Source organism: Haliaeetus leucocephalus, unplaced genomic scaffold (genome assembly GCF_000737465.1).
Source record: "Haliaeetus leucocephalus isolate CR32 unplaced genomic scaffold, Haliaeetus_leucocephalus-4.0 Scaffold68, whole genome shotgun sequence".
Classification (NCBI taxonomy): domain Eukaryota; kingdom Metazoa; phylum Chordata; class Aves; order Accipitriformes; family Accipitridae; genus Haliaeetus; species Haliaeetus leucocephalus.
The window spans coordinates 3363110-3369510 of NW_010972504.1; positions in this window are offsets into that span (position 1 = coordinate 3363110).

Consider the following 6401-nt stretch of genomic DNA (forward strand, 5'->3'; position numbering starts at 1 on the left):
TGCAACATGTTGTATTTCTAGGTATGAGCAGAAAACACAGTTTTGCAAGCAAGGGTCAGAGGTATGGGTGCTCTCTCATGATGAAGTAAGCATTGCTTTATACCAAAGGAGAATAACACCCAGAGTTTGAAGGGCTGTGTCAGCATGGGTTACAATCCTCTCCGCTAATGGCAATAATAAGAGTATCGTAGCAAGTGAACTGGCTTGCTCAGGCGTTCTTCTTTGTGGTATTGATTTTAAGGAGAACATGGTTTCCAAAGCAAAATAACAATAGCTAGCACTTGTAAAGCTGTTACCACGCTCAAAGCAATATGCAAACATTTACATGCCATTTAAAGCATCCCACTAAATCACTCTGGTAAATAATCCTTCCTGATTTACCGCTGGCTAAATGAGGACGCTGAGGTACAGGCATGTCTCTGGTGCTGTGCAGGGAAAGTGCAAGTCCTCAGTGGGCATCAGCGCTCTGCTGTTCTCTGAGGTAGAGCACTGCCATCTCATTAAACGGAGCTACAAAGGCAAAGCGCAGAGAGGCTGGTCTGGCTTTCCAGAAACAAAACGTACGTGCCCCCCATCCTTTGTGCAGGAGACAGCTTGGCCCCCACAGCGCTTCCCTCTGCTTCCCCAGACCCTGGGGTCACATGCTGGTTCCTTTTAATCCCCATTCAGACCCGCTGCTGGGACTGTGATGCCAGTTTCCAATTGTGTAGCCATTTCAATCTTCAAATTAATGAGGCTTTCGCTGCTAAAAGAAAAAACTGCGTTTTTTCTTAAAACCACCCTGTTTTTTGCTCACTGGCAGCTCACACCTGCAGTGCTGAGCCTGCTTTGCTGGCAAGGTTTCGCACCGCCTCCCTCCTCACCCCAGTAAGCTCCAGCGGGAGATCCCCAACAGAGCTTCAGGGGTCTCCCAGCCTGTGCTGGTGGCTGGGACAGCACCAGCGTGGCTCACACCAGAAAGACTGGTGTTTCAGAGAGCTTTTATTTTTCCCCAATGTCAGCATTTGGGTCACCAACAATTCTGGGGAAGGTGTTTGGATGAAGCAAGACTGTTTATTTTCAGTGGGCTGGATTCTGCAGTCTGTTACCCCACGGCAGAGGAGGAAGAAGTGCCACTGGCTCGCAGCAACAGACTGCAGAGCACAGGTTTTAGAGGGTGCTCCTGCACAGACCTGCAACTGCTTAAGGGAGTTTGGGAGTGCCACAAATGCTGCCCCAACATAATCACTTTTCTAAAAAAGATGAGAGAAAAAAGAGGCACGGTGAGGTGGAGGGACTTCAGAGGGCAGAAGCTGAGCAGGGTTAGAATACCAAGCTCTGGCTGCTTGACAGGCTACAGCAAAAAAGGATCCTTTATTTTGTAAGATACAGAATAGTACTTCTTCCTCAGAGAAACATAATCGTGGTTGCACCTGTGAGGAAGATGAAATGCTCTCGTTTCCTGTGTGAGATGAACAGCCATCTCCTTTCAGCATGCACCTGGCCAGCTTCCCCTCTTAAGTCAAATTCAGAGGTGAGCAACTCCACCTTGCTCCAATACCTTTTCTGTTAAAGCTGGGAAGATTCATTTTGCCTGCTGCTGGCAGAGAGCTGCTGTTCACCCAGGGTGGGCAGAGTGAGGGTGGGGGATCTCAGCACAACACAGCCCCTGGCAAACAGGACGGATGCAGATGCTCTACTTTATGCAGCTCCTGTGCTTTAGAGCACGTTGGGACAGGTTGGTTTTGTTGGCAGGGTGCGAGAAAAGGTCACACAGACAAGAGGACTGTGCGGGCAGAGCCAGAAACTTCCCTGCAGGCTTAAGATTGGCAGAGGTTACCAGCAAGTCTAATTGCTGCTCTTATAGCTGCTGCAGGACAGAATGGAAACGGCTGCTGGGTGCAACCCAGCTGTCTGCCAATGGGTGATCCTGGACACCAGCCCTACCTAAAGCTGCTCGTAGAAACACAGGCAGGGAACAGGGAACAAGCAGGGGCAGCTGGGCAGGAGCATAAATACAACCAACTCTGCCCTCTGCCAGCAAGTATCCTCGTGTCAGCGATGGGGGAACCAGCTCTGGTTCTCCTGTTCAATGCCACAGGTGGAGTTTTATTGTTTTCCTACAAAGCAATCAAGATGCTCTTCATTACGAAGCAGCATCTCATCCTTGGCAAGCAACTAGTGATAAATCACTGCTGGGCATATGTGGGGCTAGTTTACAGCACAAAAAAGCAGAGCGTGCTCAGACGTCTTCCTCCTGATTACATGCAGCCCGCTGGTCTCCACCAGCACCGTAAACCAAGAGGCAAATAAGGAAAGCCAAACCCCAACCATGGGACTCGCATCCCTCAGCGCTAACTATTTATGCCAGCTGTAAATGCTGGGTCTGTACAGCCTGGAGGCAAGGAGATGAGAGCTGCAAGGAAACTGCCAGCATCCCTGCTCCGTGCCATGCACAGCCGGCGGGTGCCCTCTAGTGAGCCGCCTGCCCGGGGAGCTCCGCACGCTGGGGTGCAGGGGCTGCATGCTGCCTTTGCCAGGACTGCTTCCATCCCAAATGCAAAACAAACAGCATTAAAAACAGCTGGAGAAGGGCTAAGTAACCTCCTGGCACTACCACAAGCAAATGATGTGGTGGTTGTACCTCCTGGGAACCTGGAGTGGCTACAGCTGTTGGTGGCAATGGAACTGGGGAACCAGCTTAAAAACAACACAGCAAGTACTTTTTCAGCTGGCTCAGGAGATGAAGCCTAAGCTGTTCCCCTGCTGCCATTCCTGCTGGCTTTTGCAAATGCATACATTCATGCTACAGCCTCCCCTCCCAACTGCCAGGCAGACCCATCCTGGGAGGGATGGGAGGTCTCTCCCGCCCTGGAAACAGACACAGAGGAAGATCACAGGCTGCTTAGCTGGTAACAGGCCTTTACTTGAAAGGTTTTCCCCGAAACGCAGTACAAATGAAAAAATAAACCTACGTTATCATAGAACGCACTCAATTTAATTAAATTCATTATGCGCAGGACACAAAAACAGGTCATCAGTTTTGCGATACGTGGCTTTTTTTTAAATAGTGCAAACACACAGATGTTGTTTAGCGAGCACTCCTGCTTGTTACTGCAGTGACTGAGTGGGTGTATGTTGAGACATGGAGTTTTTCTAAACAAGAAAAATATATCTGGGAACAACAGGCTGCAGGGAAGGGTGCTGGGGAGATCCAGCAGGAAATCACTCTTTCCAGAACAGCAAGTCTTTATCTTTGCCAGAGGTACACGTTCCTGCCTTCTTCAAGTATCTTCTCAGACTGATCCTCAGATGTGATTATGCCTTCTAGGAGTCGGAGATTCTGAAGATAACTGCCGAGTTCAGTGGGCTGCATCTTCTTGAAGCACCTGCTCAGCACAGCAGGCATGGGACATCCCCACAGATGTGTGAGCAGCAAGTGCACATTGCCAGGGTAAAATAGCACAGAAAAACAGGACTGCAATCACAACAGCTGCCTGTATTAATCATAATAAGGTGCAGAGAGCAAGGTGATGGGATGTGTAACCCAGCTAGTGGCAGGTGACTGTTCTGCTGGGCAGACACTACCGTGTAGTCGCAAGCAGGGTCTCACCTGTTTTCAAAGGGAAATTCCTGTCACTGTGGACAGATAACTGAAGAAGGATTTCCAGAGCAGAAAAGCTGCTGTCCAAAGGTCATCTGTGCTTCCAGAGCTGTTCCAAACACAGTTTATCACCCCCATATCATTTGTGGGTCTCATTCTTGCTCTTGATAGAATGGCCTCACAGTATCTCCTTTTCAAGAATCCTGATGCTGCTTGCCAATGTACAGGTGGCCGAAGAGCATGCACAGGACTCAAGGAGTTCCTTGCTCAGGTTATGGACAGACAGAATGGAGACCAGTGCCCCGGCTCTTCCTTCAATCACTTAATCATGTTATCTTCCAAAACGGTCAGACGTCAGTGAAGGCCTCTAGTGAGACCATTTTGTTTTTTCTTCCAGGACTGGAAGATGAAGCTCAGAACAGGCAGAGTGTGAGCAGGCAAAAGGAAGCTACCCTGATGGGTTTTGAGACACTCAGTTTCCACTCCATTTCCACTTCCATTTGTCCAACAGCCACTTTTTTCTCTGCAAGGACAGCTTCTCGGTATCAGATACAATCTATGTTGGATACAGAAGGATGGAGCAGACCCTGGCAAGCTGCATTATGGTTTCCATCACAGTCACGCACCGTAATAAATACGCAGCACAGGCAGAAAGTTCATAGCTGTCTTTGGCAACACCCACCATTCAGAAGAAATAACCACTCTGGGGAGGTGCTCCAAAGGATCTTTGTAATTCATGTAGCGGCTTTGTTTAGGCTAAATTGGCTCGATAATACATCTCAGCAGAGGAGGGACGCTGAGATTTTTGAAGAGAGAGCTGAAGAAAAGGCTGATGTGCTGTGTGTGTCAGTAAACAGAGTCACTGAGAGTAACTGAGAAGAGGCACTTAAACTGGAAAGACTTTCAGGAGTAAATGCAATGTCTGTACCTCTGGCTGCCAATACAGAGAGTTAACATATACATATGGTTTCACACTGCAGAGCACTATAATGTGCTGAACGGCACTATACAGTATTTAAATACCCACTAAAGTAAGAAATCTGCTGGTTCTGGGGATAACTAGTGCCAAAACTTCTGGCGGAAAAGCAGAAGGATCTACTAATGAAACCTGACCTACAGGTACACTTGTGCCTTTGAGACTTTAGCAGATTCCTGCGGAACAGCAACCAATGTCACTGAAGAAAAAAAGCAGTGAAACAGATAAACTTTTTTAGTCTGGGCATCGAAAGACAGCTGCACTCAACACTTCCTCTAACAGATGTGCAGCAATGACTGCTAAAGATTACCAAGGACCTCTTCTCTCATATTGCACTTCATACTAAAACCACTGTAAGAGAGAAGAACTGTCATCCACTATGAGACACCAATAACGTATTCAGAGAACCCGAGTTCATACCCATCTCAGGTAAATGCTTAGCTCCTCCAAAAAATGGGTTTCTGAATTAGGACTCCACATTAACTGCCACATCTGTAGAAGAGGAAAGTAATAACACCGCCTGGCCAATATCTCATCTGCACTGCAACGTTAAGTATTGTAGCTGAGTGCTCTGAGCTAGTTCTTCAACCCATACCTCAAGTCTGCACTTCCTACAAAGTGTCAGAAGAGCAGTTCTTGGTAAATTGCTACTTCTTTAGACTTAGACTTAAGTTAAAGCAGTAAAACATTCTTCTTGCCTTGTCCTGCACTAGAACTCCCCCCCCCCCCCAAGCCTCAGCCACAACTGGACAGTTACAGCTACACACATGGTGCTTGCACTGCAATAGCTTATACTTCTATGGGAAGGAAAATCAACTGTAACATTGTGATACCTTATGTCCACTAACTATTTCTGCTAAAAAGAATTAAGAACTTGACAAATGCATGTGTAAACACTATGGTTATACTGCACAAGAATTCACAGATACAAAGATAGTTACACTCAAAGTTATCCTGCAGATTCGCTTTTTATCACAAACTGCCACACTGACAACAATTTTCATTTAATAATGGAAGCTGCATACAGATCTCAGTAGGATTTTGGTAGCAATATTCAACCCCATTACTGGAACTTAAACTCTCCTGACTTTTTTTTTTTGGTCAACACAAATTACATTTTTTCAGTGCGGCCAGATCTGAACAATTCAGTAAAACTGCTTTTTAGCAAAACATTTAGTTCTCAGAAGCAATCGGGATGAGGGGGAATTCACAGTATTCAGAAGTGCCACAAAGTGCCACAACGCACCCTGCTGAGCCCGAGACCCTTAAAAGGAAAGAAACTACCTGAAAAGGGAAGAAACTAACTGGCAGGAACTCCCTTTGGTGATTCCAGGCGGTAACGCTGCTGATCTTAGCATGATTAAAGTGCATCACCAGCAATTTAACAGCCCTTCAGTTAAGGGAGCAGTAAGTCAGCTTCTCCATGTGGATTGATTCCCATGGACTTATAGATAGTGCACCAAAACATCAGACGGTTATCCTCCGATTTTTCAAATACAACTGTAAATAACAGCCAACAATAGTCTAAATAATAGCCAACATAGAAATAATCACAATACTATGCAAAATATAAAGTGGACCTGTCTTTTGGCAGTGGTAGGCAGAGACTGCATATAGCACCTACTCTGATATCTTTGCAGAGAAACAACAACTTTGACATCGCAGTTTGCTGGGACCTTCTACTGGGCAGGTTCTGGGGCCTTCCACTGCATGCCTGACCTGCTGTAGCTGGACCAGCACAAGGAGTGTGGAAAACAAGGTGGAAACAGCCTAGAGAAGCACCAAGGTATGAGCGCTATCTTCTCTTTTTTTGTCTTCAGGTGTACTTCCTAGATTAGAGAG